Below are 18668 nucleotides of genomic sequence, written 5' to 3'. Positions count from 1 at the left end.
AAAACTTACTTCTTGACTAATAATTTCAGTAAAGTGTTTTTTTTTTTTTTTCAAAGATATTTTAGTTCAATATTAGCAGTTTGCTTGAATTGGTTCTTAATCTCTCTCGGTTTCTACCTCATTGTCTGGAGTCCATGTTAGGCTTCTGTGTTCATAAATCTGGAAGTGTAATTGCATTTCCAAAACCCTTCCTGCCTCACAATGAGGCCAAACTGCCCCCTTCTGTTCTCCCACGCAGGCTCTTGCCCTCTGACTCCTCTTAACAGCTAAACCTTTGCTTCCAGTTTCCATCAGAGCTGCTAAGGGAAGCTGGCTAAGAAAAAGGAAACTGCAGACACTAAAGCCAAACTAGAGAGTGCAGACTTGGAGCAGATCCTATCAGCATAGCTTGTTACAGGCAGCAGACAGGTGTAACTTTTCACAGGCAGTCACAAACACAGAGCACAGCAAAGCAGGTTGCTTACTCATGATACAAAACCAGGTCATTGGAAAGGAGATTTAAGCCAAAAGGGCTCAGAAGGATGTTTACACCTATCCACAGCCATTCTTGGTGGTTCCAGAAGGAATTTTAGGATGTGAATAGATTCTCAAACGGGTTGCAGAGGATGGACTTCAGACAGACTGTGGAAACTGGGCCCATGTGGTTTTGAGGTAGCAGGGAATGGAGAAAGACATGACAGCTCTAGCTGGGAGTTTATATCTCCTCCACACCTTTACAGGAAACTATCTGCAGAGGGTCCAGGTGAATAGAAATTACAAGTTAAATTAGAACCTAGGTGATGAAAAAAATTAAGTTAAGCTGTATTAGAAATTTTGTATTACATGACTTATTGATTGCAATAAATTTTCTGCTATGAGAGTCATAATATAGGATGTTTATTCTTCTGAGAATAAAAACCTTCAGTTGCAACTCTGACTTAGTGCAACCATTATTCTGCCATGGATCCTGAAAGAATCTGTTCATCCCCTCCTCTGTGTTGTAGAACAGCATTGTCCACTTCAGCCTCTTGGGGGCTTCATCAGCACAAGCTTCCCACCTTCCACAGTCGGATCTTTGGTGCCTAGCTTCATTCCACGGTGCCAAATCTCTACAAGTGGTGAATCCCTGATATTTCACTAGCTAGGACATATAGTCTACAGGTTAGAAGATGCACCAAAGGAAAAAGGAACCCCTTGCTCACACCTGGGCATGTGCCATGAGGGCCTGCTACCTGCACCGGACCCATATTTGTTATTCAGAACCTCCCTCCTGCCAACAATTAAATCATTCTCTCCAGATAAAGTTTAAACATTCAAGCTCTGATGTGTTTCAGTCTTAACAGCTGATGGGTGAAATCTGTGGAGGAGGTAGGCAGCTGAACAGACATGAGCAGTAGTAACTGTATTTTTAAGGCAAATGATCTGATCCTAATGCACTAAACTTAGAATTATTACCACAGCTTACCAGGGGTTTAAATATCAGGGCCTGTTTATGTCCCATGTTTCTCCCTTCCAGCTGCTGAATTTTCCTGAAGCTGGCAGGCCTGCAAAGCATTCACAGACATGTAGTAGCTGCTCAGGAAGGGGCAGAGACATGCTAGCCAACTGCTTGCACTCAACAAAATGGAAATCCTAAATGGACCACAAAACAGTGCAGTTTTATGGGGAGTTAAATACCGGTGGGTTTGAAAAACAAGGTTAGCTCCTTATAACCTAGGCCTGACAGAGAAAGCTTCTATTAGCCTGCACCACGAATAACTTCATACCATTTTAATCTCTCTTGCCATGGCATTAACTTTGAGGAAGATAGCTTCACACGCTGCGGGGTAACAGGGAATCTGCTTCTTTCCACGCGTTCCTCAGATTTTTTGGCTGCATACCCCTGTACACCGTTTGAGGGAGAGGCCCCGTGGAGCACCGCACCGCCCTGTGTCCCTCCATGGATCTGCTGTCCCTTCCCCGCACCCTCTACCCGGTGCCCGCACAGCGGGAGCCTTGGCAGAGTCTTTGTGTCGCGCTGTCGCTCGTCTGTCGCTGTCGCCTGTCCCTGGCAGTGTTGCGCACGCTCTGCCTCAAGGTGCGACCCCGCTGCTGCAAGCGCGGTGCGACCCTTCGATGGCAGCCCCGGTGACGGCCCCGGAGATAGCCCCGGAGATAGCCCGGGTGGCAGCCCCGCCCTCCCGCAGCTGCGGGCACTGCCCGCGGCCCCGGCCCGCGCTGCCCGCCCGCTCCCGGCGCTCCGCGGCCTCCCCGCCCACCGCCTTCTCCCCTCCCAGACGGGCACGGCCGATGCGAAGCGGCGGGCGGGCGGCTGCCTCCGCCTCCCTGCCTTCTCCTCAGATGCCCTTTGCAGGGTTATTATTACAGTTCGTGGCTGCGCTCCGTCTGCCCCCCCTCCCCGCCGCCCGCCCCTCCGCGCTGCGCAGCGCGCTGGCCGCGCTCCCCGCCCGGCCGGGCTGGCCGCCGCCCAGGGGTGCGGGATCCCCGCGGCCCGGAGCCAGCACGCCCCGCTCCCCGCAGCATCGCCCCGCTCCCCGCAGCCGCGCTGCCCCGGCGGGCTCGGCCGGCAGCGGGGCGGGCGCTGCCCTGGGGCTCCCAGACAGCGGGGGGAACGCGGGGCTGCGGATTATTGCAGACTAAGCAGTCTGGCGCTGCAGCATCGTGCGGGGGGAGGCGGGCGGGCAGGGAGAGTGTGTGTGCCTGTGCGTGTGTGTCTGTGTGTGTGTGCGTGTGTGTGTGTGTGTGTAAAAGGGGGATGGAGCTGGCAGCTGGCCAGCTACCATCAGAATTAGCTCATTGTTCAATATAACCAGCGCTGGCAAGCAAAACCCAGCCCGAGAGAGGGAACGGGCGGCAGGGGGGGCGGGGGGGAGAGAGAGAGAGAGAGACTTTCCCCCAGCCACCCCCACCCCTTTTTTCTTTTTTTTTCTCCGAGGCTGCACTTTGGAAGAGGTGCAGTCATTCTTACCCACACCCCCTACCCTCTCTCTCCACTCCCCCAACTATAAATTCCCTTCTGTAGCATGCTGCCCTTTTGTAATCCACATTTGTGTTTCAGATCATGTAGAAAGGACAGAAAGTGAGCAGGGAGCGGGGGCTTTTGTCTGTAAGTATATACAATTCCAATCCACAGAATTTAATTTTTTTTAGTTAATCCCCTTTCTCTCTCTCTCCCTCCCTTTCTCCCCTTTCTGTTTTCTTCTCTCTGTGTTTCTCTGTTTCTTTTAATTTCTTTTTGATTTCTTTTTGTCCTTAGCCGGACTTTGCTGCAGCTTGGCTTTCCCCTCTCGGTGCACATTTCCTAACAGGCTTTTTAAAGGAAAATGAGAAAACGTGCAGTGTATGTGTCTAACTCTTTGTCTTTGTGCTTTAAGGCTGGATTTCTAGGCTGAGGATTTTTCTGCACACATGCAAGGGGAGATGAGAAGTGATTTTCTAAAATGTTTTCCTTTTTCTGGGTTTTGCACTACGCAAACACCAAAATATATTTTTGAACCTAATGCACTTGGCTTTGTTAGCATGCGTGCAAGGCTCTAGGACAGGTTTATCATCTCCTTTCTTCTCCCTTGTAAAACGAATCTCCCTCTTCTCCGCCCTGACACTGGATTCCTCTCAGGCTGCTGGGGTTTATTTTTAGAAAGCAGTCATTCTTGCAACAGCCTTCTGCATTTTTGCATGTGCAGCAGTTAAATTTTGGGTGGTTCTTTTGAGAAAAAAAAAAGGCAACAAAATAACAAAGCCAAAACAAACCATGTTTTGCTGTACATGTACATGCTACTTTTTCTTTTTTCAAACATTTCTGTGTATATTTATGGATATATGAATTTGCAGTTTTAAATCCAATATGTATGTGTGTGTTTGTGTAAACATATGACTCATTCCTAATTATATTTCGTACATACATGCTATAGGTAAGAAATATGTAATCAATAGAAGAGAATTTTAATTTTTGTTTCTATAAAGAAAGCTGATAAAGGAGATATGCTACAAATTCAGTCCATTAAGACCGTGATAATTTAAGGTAAATGAGGTAGGACCTACTCTTCTTTTTTTTTTTTTCTCTCCCTGTTTAAAATAGGGGGTGTGTGTGGAATAGAGAGAGGGAGAAAACTGGAGGTTATGTAATGCAGTGCCATTTCCAAAAATACCTACTCTCTGGGCTGTTACATTGTGTTATACTTGTTCCTTGATTGCAAAAACCCACACTTAGTAGTATGCCTGGGAACAATGGACCACAAATTACAGTAAACATAGACTGACAGGTTTTTGTCCTCTTGACTGATTTTTACTTGTGTTAACCATTACGTATGGGGCTCTTCAGAAATATACCCAGTGCTAAGAATAGCATAGGGTTCTGCAAATCCAGGTACCAGGGATTCCTTTGTCCTATATTTAAGCCTAGAGACCACTGAAGTGCAGAGATGCATGATATATAAGCATATGTGTGGTTAGAATAATTTGCATGACTTTAATCTTAACCACTGAAGCTTATGCTTGGTTCACCCACTGTTATGCTGGCAAGAAAAACCTTTTAACTATTGCGACTGTTGGAATTACTTTTTTTTTTCATTTTTAATTTTTTTAAAATTGTTTTCAGATTGTTCTCCTTGTGCTACTTGAGAGAAACTGCAATCCCAAGACTTAACAGAACATAAAAATGGTAAGAATTAGTTGCTTTAGCAGAGTATCAATAATTTTTTGTATCATTACAAACCTTATTTCCCTCTTCCCAATACTCATTTATAAATAGGACCTTTATATGACAGTTTTTGAGGCTATGGGGACTTGCCATACAATAACTGATGTAATCTGAAAAGCTCCTTATTTTGGATCTTTTATTTTCTTGCATTTTTTAATAAAAATCTGAAATCTGTCTCTGTGCAGTAAGGCTTATTTAATTGAAACAAGAAATATTTAAGTTATTGTGAAAAATACACATCATAACACATGTAGCAACACATGCAGACAAAACAATATCCAGTAATGCCAACACTGACACCTTCTCCCAAAAAGAAAAAATAGGTCATTGCACTTTGTAAGTGAAAAAGATTTAATGTTAGTCTGTCCGGGAAGTTCATAAGGTGTAACCTAAATTTTCTTATTAGGTTAACCTTCTGAAAACACCACCATTCTTTGTGACACAGATCTGTTCTAGAAAAAAGTGTTTAGGCCTAAAACCTGACTGAACTTACAGGCACTTGTTTGTAATGTGTTTAATGAGCAACAACCTCTTTCCTTCAGTTCTAATTGTGTTTCTGTTTTTATTGATTAAAGACCATTTTTTATATTCTGAGATACCACTGCTGACAAACTCCTGATTTTAAGGATATGCATGTAAAAATGGTATTATCTGAGAAGGACTGTCTCAGACTCAGGAGGACAAAGGTAACTGTATTTTTTCAGAAAAAGTGCTCAAAGTAGGCAGATTTTGTTCAGACAGTTTTTCATCCTATAGCCTTCTTAGTTGAGGATGCAGCTATCTCAGAATCATATATAAATTAAATACATGTACTGGCAAAAAAGTCATACATTTTGGATGCTACAGGAAAAAATAATGATAAATGGTGTTGATGTTAATTAGTATTGAGCAATGCTTTAAGTAGCATTGCATAGGATATACATTAGCACATAATATTTTTTCCCAGTGTGAGGTTCCGAGGGACGTACTCTTATGAAGATTGGGCTAATTGCATTAACATTATCCCTGTCTGGTTCTTTGGGATTGTTTTGATATGGGGGAGGAGTGATGATCAAAGAATTATTAAAATAAGCAAATACGTACTCTGTTATAAAGGCTTTGTTTTTGTTTTTGGCTCCTTGTTTTTATCATTCCTATCTGCAAAAATAAACTTGCAAATTTCTGGAGTTTTAGTCTATTCTGGAACCTACTTTCATCAAAGTGCTTTGCTCATCTGTGTATAAGTGAATAGATGGGGGTGGGGAATTAAAAGGGAAATGATTCACTTAAACTGTGAATAGAAATAATGCTAAAATACATGTTGTTCACACAACTGTGGAATATTGGATAAGGCAACTGTTTTCCTACCAACACCAAGGTGACAATCAGCCCACATTTTAGATGTTATGCAGGCTGCTCTGTGCAATGTGTGCCTATTATGGAACAAAAGATTATTTTAAGTTTAGTAAGGCATAAAATAGCCACTGATATCTTCCAGCAGATGGTTCTATAAATCTAGCAAGGTTCCTGTAGTAGTCAGTTTTATAGAGCCAGTCTCTGGGCCAGAACATAAAATACAACTTAAAGCTATCCAAATGCAAAAAATAAAACGTACCCACCTGTCTAGTCCCATTGTGTACTTTGCAGTGTAACATAAATACAGACCTCATTTAGCTGTTTTTAAAAGTTCTCCTTCTTTTTTGTGATAAAAATTAAAATGTACTATTAGGTTTTACCCCAACTTGCAAGGATGTTTAAGATGTGATACTTGGCAGAATCTCTTCTCCTACCACCACCCTTTCCCCCCCTGTTTTTCACTTCTGGCACACTAACACCAAATGTAATTCTAAGTCAGACCAGTGACATACTTTCCTTGCAGTACTGGACACACTTGTCTTTGGCATATTTCTTCTCATATTAACTGCGAGTATCTCTCTAACCATTCTAATTTACAGGAAATATTCTTCTTTGCATATCAACACTTCCTACACACTGAAATACATGATGAAAGTGCTTACTTTGTTTTGATATCACAGTATATGCAAAGGCTCTACCCTGCTCTCACTGGTCAGTTAAAATTTAGCTATTGTGTTTCAGTAGACTCAGATAGATGTTTAAAAATGGGGGAAAATAGCCTTCTTATTCCTTTGCCAGTCTGAAAGTTCATTAATTATTTAGCCAAGCTTAAAGTAAGATTTGAAAAGACTAGAATAAACTTGTTCAGTGAGAACAAATGAGTTCTTAGTTTAACTTCACTGTCTTGCCCTCTTACTTTCTTAATTTTCTTTTCTCATAAAATGTTTCCTAAACATTTTAAACAGTAAAGGCAAGTTATTTAACACATTAGTTTTCAATGCTACTTCTCCTTTTCCTGGACTTGAAATAAGAATTACCTGATTAATTAATCATTCTTTCTTGCACCTGTTTTATATTAATATCCTCAATTTTAAGAGGAACAGAAAAGCAGAAGAGTGCACTTCCTATTATTCTTATAATTTTAACTCATGGTCATTTTAAGCCATTTTACACAAGAACATTTGCCATTTGAAGATCTGTCCTTACTTCTGCATAATGCATTTCCTTTAAGTGTCTACCTGAAGGAGGAAAGAACCTTTTATATATATGTACAATGTATAAAACCTGGGGTCACTTAAGTGGTCTTTTAATTTGAAATGCTAGAACTTCTATATACTGCCTTTGTGGCAAGTGCTGAGTGTTATGAAATATAAACTAACATTTTATGTAATATTAACTAAAATTTTGGCTAACAAGGGGGAAAAAACTTCTAACTAAAAAAGAATTTTAAAAAAGGAATTTGTTTTAAATTTTTTTTCTGCCACTTTCAATCATTGAAAGTGATTTAATAATTTAAATAAAAAACATGTTAGAAGAGTGGGAGTAAGGAAGTCCCAATTCCAGTTTTTTGTGATCTCAAAGAAGGCTCCTACCAAAACCAGGAAAGGGTTGGGTTTTGTGTTGTTTGTTTTTGTTATGGTAAATATTAGCTTTTAAATAAAGAAATCAGATCATCATTTTTGGCAGTTAGAGAAGTAGTCCGTTTATTTGCTTTCAAAGCACTCAGGTGTGTCCTTTTCTCCTTCTTGTGGATTTTAAGTTCTGGGGCCTCACAGTGATGGTGCTTAAAGAATTTAAACTAACAAAGCTAATAAATGTGTATATCAGTAAACAGATCCTTAAGACTTTAATTTTGACTTTTCTGAAAGTAAACAGAAGATAATGTAGAGCCAATCATAAATTTTCTCCTGACTTACCACAATGAGATGGCTTTCTTGTCAGCATTTCTGGCTGGTGGGGAGTCTCTGGGCTGGCTGTTGTACAGTATAGCTGTGTCATCGCAGAGCAGAAATGCTCTGGAAGTAGGTCACTTGGGCTGAATGCTTCCTGTCCTGCATCCTTGCCTGAACTGTATCACTTCTGAGGTTATTATCTCATATTTTGTCATTTACATTCCCTGCATTTTATAGTCTTACTTGGAGGAAAAGGGAAATAAGGGATGATGACCTTTAGGGGTGAGAACAGTTTGGAGAAAAGCCCTTCTTTTTTAAGTTAGAAGGAAAGAAAAGACAGCCTGCATTTGGTTGAAGAGAAAAGAATCACCATCCCATTTAGTTTTTTGTTTGTGTGGGTTTTCTTCTTCTAGTTTGTAGAGAAATTTATAATATCATTTACATTAGGTGAAGATATTTCTGAAGAAAATTTAGCGTTTAAAATTTCATACGAGTTTAACTAACCTCTTTCCAGGGAGTTACATGCAGGTGTCTTTAAACATTCTGTAATTTTCTGTGCCCCTGGGCTGGAACAGCTTTTCATAATTTTAGGATTATTTGTGGAGAATGGAGTCTAGAATTGGTCTGGCAGAGGCAGGCATTATTTGGAAGCTTTTATATGCTCTGAGGAAAATTAAAAAAAAAAAAAAAAAAAAGGAAAAAAAATGCAAAAAGAAAAAAAAAGAGCAAGGTGATGAAATGAGGCATTATGCCCAGCCTATTACTAGATGCACATTGGACAAAAGCAGCTCTTGGTCTGGCATGAGAAAACTCATACCTGGTTGATTATTACCAAGCCTGGTACTGGAACTGGAATTGGAGTCTCCTTTATGGTAAGTCAGAGCCACACAGAACCTGCAGGACTGTCTGACCCCCTTCTGCTCACATATAGCATGGCCATAATTTGGTCAAGAGAATTTATTCTGAGGGATGAAAGCTGAATAGTTTTGGCCATCTGAACACTTATATTGTGCTTTTTTATTTTGCTTATGTAATGCACATGCTATATATTGTGTATAGCTTGCACAGTGCTATTTGATTGCTGAAAACTCAGGGAGAATTAATGGTTTTCCAGCTTTCAAAGTTTGTAAGCAGAAATACAAACCAGTTTCTGCAATACTTCTGTCAAGCCACCTGTTCAGCTGAGCAAAAAACAAACCTTTATTATGGATAGAAAAGGCGAGTTTTTAAAAAAAACAATTTTTGCACAAAGCTATAGATACTGTGGATATTTCAATGGTAGAGCTCATATGCACATGAAAAGACAAAAGCTTTTTATATACGTGTTTCTACTCAGTCAGAAACATGCTCTGGATGCTATAATTTTGCTACTTTGCCCCAGCATACTCTATCTGAACCAAACTGTGTTGACACATGGAATGGGAGGCTTATGTAATACTAAGTCCAGGGAAAATCTTTATAATTTTTTTATCAAAGGCTGAAATTTCAGAGAATCAGAAATAAGAATATACATCTAATAACACTATAGATATAACATTGGTTTTTTAAGGCTTGGGATCTAATGCCATCACTAACAATATTTTTACTTTTTTTCTGACTTTGCTATACTGCTGCTTCATAACTGAATTCTGATCCTTGTATATGCTGAAGAGATGGGGAAAGGAGGACACTTAATAGTTCTAGAACAATTTTATATGCATAATTCAGCTGGCATCATTGACAGGGACAGAGTATTTTAATAAAATAGTTTTATCTATCTGTATTTTGGTTTTATTTCAAATATCTATTCACCTCATTAAACCATATTAATTGAGGGCACAATCTTCAAAGGTGAAAAAGCTATTATTTCCAAATGTTTAATGTAGAATGATAGTATGAATCACTGTTTGAGTGTTACATGCAATTCTGTTTGGACTTCTGGTCTGGCAAATTCATAGTAGCAGTACTGAATGAATCCTTGTGTACCTGTTGCTGGGAGGATTCCTGATGTTTCCTTTTGTAAATACTGCATCAAAATGAACAAACAAACAAGTAAAAACAACCCACCCTCAGAATAAATAGGATTTTCTTATCCTGCAGGAAGAAGTGTCTCTGGAATAATTTTGTAAACAGTAACCTAATTATCTCTACTGGCTTGGCATACTTAGGTGGGAGCAAGTTAAAAAAAGTTCTAAGAAATCTGTGTGTCCTCGCTGGAGGTGGTAAAAGCCTTGGCTTAATACACACATTATCAGAAAGAACCCCTGGCCTCTTCCAGCACTGATGTTTAGAAGGCACACATTGACTCCTCATAGCTACCTCAGAAAGGTCAGGTTAGAGAGGAGCAAATCCTCTTCTTTGCTTTAAAATGACTGTGTATCTGTGATAAATCTCCATCACAATAGAGTATGAGTTTACACAGCTCCTGAGATGAGTCCCAGAACCCACAGATTTTTTATTACTTTTAGCCTCCAGAACATCCATGATACATTTTGTGCTTTTATGTCTGGAGTAGCACTTAGCTGCATTACTGTCTGTCCAGTAGAGGCTGGTAATAGGGAGGCTTCAGGTAAATGTACCACAGTGCTTTCAAGCGCTTGTTAACAATCAGATGCCCTCATTACCCCTCTTTTAATGAGGTAAGCGAGGACTGGCTCTACAACGTTGTTCTCTCTCCTATTTCCAAGAGTATGGCTGGGGCTTTTCAATACTTGCCTGCAAAATGCTACTTGGGCAAGGGGCTGGCACCTCCTGAGGGGAAAGAAGGGCTCTGCACTTGGGGAACTGCATCCCTGGTTGGATTTCTGCTCATCTTTTTGGTATTTGGGAGAAAAGCTCTTGCAGTCCAAAGCAGTCGCTTGAGCCTTTGGTAAGTTACAGCATTCAGGGCATTATTTAGAAAACATATAGGAAATTTTAAGAAATAAACACTTATTTTGGGAGACTGCTTGATGTATCCATTTTGTGTACCCCAAGAGTGGAGGGTCAGGTTTGGGACGGCACACAGGAGAGGTATTATTCTGGTCTATCTCTGTCCCTATTCTTAACAGTTCACTACAGGCCGCTGTTCTTGCTGGATTTCCCCTTAAGATCAAAACTTGATAAAGTGAGGACATTGGACTAAATAGACTCTTTGGTCAGCCTCTGACCATGCTCCTTTTCTTCTTCCTATGTCGCTCAAGTAATTTGTCTATGATATGTATGAAACTACTGAAAAAGTACTATGCATCCTTTGGGTCAGAATTTTTGTTGTGCATCCACCTCAGTTTGTAACAAAAGACTTGCTTATGCATCTTGTTCTGCAGTTACTATTAGATGTAGGTGCAAATAGTTACTAATTAACCTCTACATCATTGCACTTGAAGAGCAAATTACAAACTACTCTGTAATTAACTGAGAGCTAGAGTATTATTTCAATTCTCAGCCTTGTTGTTGTTGTTTTTCTGTATGTTGCATGTTAAGTAAAACAAAAAAATTACTGTGGTACAGAGGCAAACAAAATAAATATATTGTACTGGGGTTGTACTGGGTTCTGAGTTAGATTTTCTGGATGGCTGATTTGCTTATTTTGATTTCTCTGATGTTTTGCAGTTTTGGAGAACATAGAAATTTACTGGAGGAACAAAGTAATTTGCAGCCATTTTATTACTTGATGGAACTTTCCACATAGCATGCATTTGTTTTTTTATTTTTTCTGAAATAAATATATTCTTTCCCTTTCAAGGAGTGCAGTACTCTGGTAATAGTTTACTCTTAGTAAAATTCATTAATTCAGTAAGAAGTTGGAGGAGCATTTATGACTGTGTTCACTTATTACTTATTACTTGTTACTGCTTAATTTTTTTTCTCCTAGTCTTTGTATGCATGGTAAATATTAACAATGTTTTGCAATTTTTTTTGCATTAACGAAGTAAAAAAGCAGCATGACACTTGTAGCACCCAAGTAGGATTGATTGATCCTTACTGGTGCAGAAAAGTGAAAATTTATTCCTAAAAATTTATTCCTAAAAAATGCATCACATTCAGGTGGTGTGGAGTGGATTCCTCCCCAGGGAAAGTTGGGAAGTGTTTACTAGAACTAACCTCATTCAATCACCTATGTTAGAATACAGCTAAAGTTTCTGTAGAGGGGTTCTTACTGGATAAAGAAGTGTGCAGAAGTCTTATTTTAAAATACACATATAAAACATGCAGCCTGTATATGGATGAGGACAGGAATGAGTCCCTTGAAGAAGCTGATGCAGATAAGCCAGGATAGGAGACTGCATGGGAGGAGATGCTTCAGTGTAACCTCAAGAACAATAAAGGAAACAACAGATGACAAGGGGTTTATAGGAGAAGCTTTTCAAGGTCAATTCCTTATGCTGTGTAGGGAAGGAGCAAATGACATCCTCTTCTGTGAAATTTACAGAAATTGCAGAAGAGATGCAAAAGGACTACAAAAATCATCAAATACCTAATAAATAAACTTTGTAATTCATTTGCAGTGTGGAGAGGGGGATGCAAGGAAAAGCATACTTGTCTCATTTAGGCCTTTTCATCTCTATGTGGTTGTGAGTTTGAGTCATCAGATGGGGAGGAATAAAAAGCAGCAGTAATATCTTCCCCAAGAAAAGGCAAAGACATCAAAAGATGCTGATGTAGAGAAGTCAAAGGCAAATTCAGGTGTACAGCTGTCTTACCATGTTCTGCTGATATACTGCCAAGTATTAATTATCATTGCAATGGCAGATAAATTCTCACAGAGGTGTGCTACTTGGAGCAATCCCAGCTGCAGAATCATGATGTAACTCTTGGTCAGTTCTCTCAAACCATTTATCTAACCTTTACTTTGTGGAACTAACCCAAGCGAAATAAATGTAAATTATTGATTTTCCCCACTGTTTTTTTTTATTTTTCTTTTGATAATCATGGCACTGATGTGAAAACCAGGAATGACAAAAAATCTGCTGCCCTGACAGGATACTGAAATCATGAAGTCAGGTTATTTGGGATGACTGTCGCTGCATCTCAGGCAGAGGCTCAGACTCGTGGTGCAGAGATACTCAAAAATGCAAACAAGTTCACAAAATTGTTAAGCCTCACATCTGCTAAATCACACATTCACAGCATTTTAAAATTATTAAGCTAAGGTAATGAAGTTGCACTTTAACTTGGGCAGGTTTGGTTTCTGCTGTTTCTGTAGGGAAATCTTCCTCAGTGAGCCTGTTACAGAATCAGGCTATCACAACAGCAGCCTCCCATTTCATCATGAGTACAGCTTCTTAAACATAACAAAGGCTCATCAAAACTTTAAGGACTCACTGAAATAAGGACTAATGATGAGTACTCTTGATGTAGCTTTGTCCTAGCCCTCTCCAGAAGGTCTAGAAAATAAAAGCTTTGACTGATAGAATACTTGTGTCCAACTAAACTCTCCAAAAGCAGCAACCATGCAGCAGACAGTTGCTGTATTTATTAAATCCTGTGTGCTAGGTTAGGAACACAGCAGATATTTGTATTTTGTACTTTCATAATGTTTCCCTCATAGTCTTAAAAATAAATTGCTGAGGATGGGAGCATTAGTTTATCCCTTGCACTGAGGCAAAAGCTTTGATCCTAGCACAAGCTTTCCCTCCAGTTTGGTTTAAAAAAGACTTAGTGAGGTTTTCATTCACAAAATTATTTATTTAGTGTTTGAGTAGTGGTGCAGTAAGATTGTGTATGCATTTGGATTGTGATTGTTGGATGTTGGTTAGAAAGAAAATGTTTTACTGCAGTGGGAGTCATTTGGGGGAATTAAAAAGTACATGGTAGGATGTGCTGTGAAACATACATCTACAGCTCAAACTAGCTGGTAACTAAGAAATTTTAAGGAAATGTGGGTACAGAAATGAGAAGCAGTGCTTCTTTTTGCTTATGCAGCCCACTCTCAGGAGGAGGGTGGCCTCTCTCCCTTTTCTCTGTTCTGGATTAGGCGCAGAGGGCACTCAGTCCTCACAGCTGCTCACTGCTGCAGAGAGAACATGCATACCTCTTTCTTTCCTTCTTTTTCCCACATACCTCCTATCATTCCACTCCTATGTTCCTCAGCATGTGGCCATCTGTGTTTGCTATTACACTGCTAATCCATATAGTAAATATTTTTCTTTTTTTTTTCCTTTCCTAGGCAGCATTATTGGACATGGTCACTTTTTATTTGGAATTAGGATCTACAGCACTTGTCATCATTTCCTTTTTGTTTTCACTTCCCCCTGTCTCACAATTGGTTTATAAGACAATGAGGTTACCTGAAGCTTCTCTAAAAGGTGGTTGCTGATTTCCTCAGAGCAGTTGCTCTTCAATTAACTTTTAGTTAAGAAATCAAGAGTGCAGTTGAATACCACTTTACATCCTGAATAAGACTTGATTGCAAGAATTCAGTTGAGGTTCACATGGGGGAAAAAAGGAGAAAAAAAATTAGAAAAAATAATTACAAGGGTTTTCTCAATTTTTTCTTAACTATAAAAACTTCGGGAATGCTTAACAGGAGTATACTCATTTTAGTAAGTTAACATGCCATAAATCTGGGGTTTTTTGCTGTTGATCAATTTATGTGAATGTTTGAAAGATGCTCTTAGTGAATAGGAATGAAGAGTGGGTACCAAATCAATTTTAGCATTTTGATGTGACTTTTAGTGTATGTTAAGTTCAGCTCTGTTCAAATTATTTTATGTATCTGTTTTAAGGCTTGGCAAAAGACTGTACTCCCTTACCACTGTTCTTTAAGAAAGCATAGCTTAAAATGGAAAAAAATCCAGGAATTAGAATTTTGAAATGTTGGTAAAACAGAGCAAGAGCAAAAGAGTTTCTCAGTCTGTTGGCCAAAGGACTAAAATGGACTCTGCTGGTTTTTAACCTTCCTGGTTTTAAAAAACCCAAGTTGAAACAACCCAAAAAACTATCAGTACTTCTGAGAGACCTGGTAAACAGACTAGGCATTTATTTGCCTCCACTTTTGCTCTTCTGTAGTATTAAAATGCATTATTTGTATCTTTTCAGGAGACTGGAGGCTACAAAATTGAACACATAGACAACCCATAATTCCCAGTTTTCAAACTGGCCTCAATGTTTAAGGCAGAATTGCATGTTGTTGTGTCTCAGGTAGCTCTTCCCACATCTGATGGTTCATGGATGAAGCTTCCTGGCTTGACTGTCTGGCTAATGAGGATCAAACAGTGAGGCTATCAGTGTGAGTCAGCATTATGCAGACTTGCAGAAATTGTACTTTTCAATCCACCCTAAAGCTCACTAATTCCATTTTGAGTCCTGATACTTTGGTTATTTAAGCCAAGCCTGCGCTTGCATAACATTCACACAGGAAGTACTAAGAAATGAAAATTTGGTGCGTTTCAATGGAAGCATTTATTTAGAAGTGTTTGCTTCATGCTAACAGCTGGAATGTTGTAACCTTTGCATACTACTCTGTAATGGAGCATTGCTTTCCTCTCTCATAGCTCATCTTGCAACATTTATATCAGTACTTTCGAGCTGCTGTAACTGAATTAATGTTCTATGTGTTTTTCTAATAGCCTAGTTTTCAGTATATTTGAACTTCTAAGTAGCTTCTGCATTTATAAAGCACAGCAAGATGTCATGGTTTGTTTTATATCTTTTTTCTTTTTCTCCTTCTGGTGAATTACAGTAAATCTAAAGTGGACTTCTCTACACCAGCATCCTTTTTTTGCATTCCAGAATCTTCCTCCACTTGGTCGGATTCCAAGCCATGATTCTCCAGCCTTTCAGCATTGCTCCCAATGTCCTTTGTCCATTCAGGGCTCTGGTACAGTCCTAGCAGAACAGTAACTTCATATGAAATAGGTCCATGTGATTATTATCTACCAATATGGGCCACAGTATTTGTTTTTGAAGAAGAAAAAAGGATATTATTGATTTTTTTTTTTAACAGAGAATTACTATGAAAGATTGTTTGGGGATTATGTGGGGTATTCTGCAGGTGATAGGTTTTGGGGTTTGTTTTTTTTAAACCCTGGAGCGTAGTTGCGAGCTCATCTTACACTTTACACCTTTTCCCTGCTGCCTCATTCCCAAAATCCACCCACTGCAACTCCTCCAAGTTTTTATGAATTTAATTTAAAGAATCCTTTCTTTTTCATCTAACTTCTGGTGCTTATTTTATTCCTATTAGGTTGTTAGTAGGGATAACACAGCCCATAGTCTAACCTAAATACATCTCAGACTCCATGGAAAATATACAAGTTTGTATTCATGATAATGACTAATTCAGCATTCTGATGCTTATGTGATCCTCCCATATGCATTTTGTATACTTTGCTGGTGTGAACAGCATGTCCTGCGGTAGAGCTGAACTCCTACTGCTATTTCCCACCACAGAAAGTATGACTACACAATAAAATCAAGACATAATTGCAGAATGAATAACAAGTGATTATAAATAGCGACAGAAAAGCTCAGAGGTTACTTGATATCTTTCATACAAGTGTTCAAATATTCAGAGTGAGCATTAACTGAATTCACAGAGTGCCCTGTGCCACACATTGGTTATTTTATGTCAAACACACCCAGAGAGCTGAACTGACTTGTCTGAGACATCAGATATGAAAAAAATCTGTTGCTTTAATCCGTAGAAAGTACTGTTTGTACTGCAGAAAAGCACAGGAGAATGTATAAAGCAGGCACTGCCTTGAGTTTTGTGTTTTAAATTTCTCTCCCCTGTATTTTTCTCCTCTGCATTATAGAAGAGTTCAGTATTTTCTATTGGGAAGAGGATTTAAATACTCTTCCAATATTTTCTCCAGGATAGAACTAGTGCAGTTGTGACAGCTAATTGTCAACATGCACCTCCCCAGGAATGAAAACTTTTCTCATGTTTCAATATATGCACAGGAGCAAGAAAATGGGTAAAACTGGCCCAGCACTTACTTAACTGACTATGAAATTTTGATTGCCAAAGTGGAAAGAAATCTGAATGGTGTAATTTATAATGGCTAGCTCAAAACACTGATAGTTTGACATGCTGGCATCATGCAGAAAGAATTCAATTCTCCCAACTCCAAGAGCCCAGGAGAATGACCCAGCAAGAAAATAAATTTAAGAATTTCAGCATTGTATGTAACTTGTACCTGAAAACTTGGTGTTTTTGAGACTGAGATGAAGAGATATTCTGATTTTCATCTTGAAGATGAAGATCATCTTGAGCCTGAGATATTCATCTTGTTATTTGTTCACTTTAACCTCTACTGTAGTCAGTGCCCAGCTTTGGATCTTGCCCATTTTACATTGAAAAATTTTCCTGTGGACAGCACCTTGTAGGACGGCACCTTAACTGTTGAAACATGCTGCCAGCTACTTTATTGTATGTGTTTTACAATGGATTGGAATTTCTTTAATGTGGAAAATGCAGGGAGCTAACACGGAATTCTAACTTTTTCAAGTTATGCATTCTAGTTTACCAGTCATTGTGAAAGGATATCAAAGGTGTGGTGCTCTTGTCACCTACAGTCATCAGCAAAGATAATGAACTTCATTAAGCAGCCCTTTGCCAGTAACCTGTGGAAAAGGGAATGGACAGGTTTTCTTACAATATCCTCAGCAAGTTCATTAGTACAGACATTCTCTATAAAGAATTTATTAAAGATATTTTAAAAAATACATTCTATACTCTTTTAATTATTTTTTTAAAGTATCTGTTGAATGTGGGCAAACATAAAACAATGTAGTTGGAATGCTCTAGAGACAGATGTTGTCATGGGTACAAAATATATGTACTAAATATTAAACACCCTGGGCCAAGCTGTACTGACATTAGACTTGTTTTAGTGACATGGTCTGTCACATGAACACCACTGCATTTAATGAATCTCTCTTTGTTAGTAAGATCTTGTATATATTTATGTCACTACAGGTTTATCAGGCAGGTTCAATGATTTGGATGAGCCAGATGATCTATCCAACCAGCCGTGGGGATGGGGGATTTCCAAAGGTAAAGTTATTTATGTCATTTCTTTCATATAAGAAATAGTTTGCTAAGATGAAAGTTTTTGGGGAAAAAAATTAAAATGGAAAGTTCAATGGATTTTATTTTACAACCACTTGAAGAAAGTAGCCAGCACTCCTGATTTCATCACGAGTCTCATGTTGCTCTGTTTTTCCTAAAGCCTTGGCCCCTTGCACCATGCAGTTACCTGAAGAGCTCGGTTTTCATTTTATAATTATGTTTTTAGCCTTCAGGCTTGCAGAAAACATGGACTCTTGTTGGCTGCACACCAGAAGGAAAACATACTAAACATTTTCAAAGGCTCATATTTCTTAAGCTTGTCTCTTGATTTTACAAGCTTGACATCTGAGTTTTGAATGCTTTATTTTGGCAATGCTTTCCTAGCAATGCAGATGAAAAAGTCAATGATAATGCAGCAGGAGGAACTGGGTGGTGTTGCTTATCTTTTATTAAGCATCTTGCTTGTGGATTACCTGGCTTGAGTAACAAGCATACAAGCCTGAAAATTTTCATCTGAGTTTGACAAGAAGTACCACATACAAAGGCAGAAGATGTGGCTCATCAGACAGCATTAATAAGATTTTATTCTGTTACTATTACTGGTTTAAAAATGGAACTGGACATGAAATTTCAGTAGTGAAAGATAAAGATTATGCAGAACCATAAGAAGAGAACACATGGAAAATTGTTTTGATTAAGTTTCAGTTAATAACTAGGCTTCTGCTCATTGTTAACAAAACTCTGCTATTGTTCCATATGGATAACACTATATTTTCCTCTACTCTTT

General features: G+C 39.0%; 1 long non-coding RNA gene across 2 annotated transcripts; it reads left to right on the top strand.

Annotated features, from left to right (window-relative positions):
• The first annotated feature begins 2657 nt into the window (after positions 1 to 2657).
• Positions 2658 to 17872, top strand: LOC134432501 (uncharacterized). 2 transcript variants are annotated; one of them, XR_010031359.1, is made up of 4 exons: positions 2658 to 2931; positions 3038 to 3085; positions 4577 to 4639; positions 17789 to 17872. It is a non-coding gene; the product is annotated as an uncharacterized LOC134432501 (long non-coding RNA). The 2 variants fall into 2 exon arrangements; XR_010031358.1 differs by lacking the exon at positions 2658 to 2931 and having other exon boundaries at positions 2938 to 3085.
• The last annotated feature ends 796 nt before the right edge of the window (positions 17873 to 18668 follow it).

The sequence above is a fragment of the Melospiza melodia genome, chromosome Z (assembly GCF_035770615.1).
Source record: "Melospiza melodia melodia isolate bMelMel2 chromosome Z, bMelMel2.pri, whole genome shotgun sequence".
NCBI lineage: Eukaryota > Metazoa > Chordata > Aves > Passeriformes > Passerellidae > Melospiza > Melospiza melodia.
Note: the sequence above shows the minus strand (reverse complement) of the source record. Positions and strands in the feature narration are given on the sequence as shown.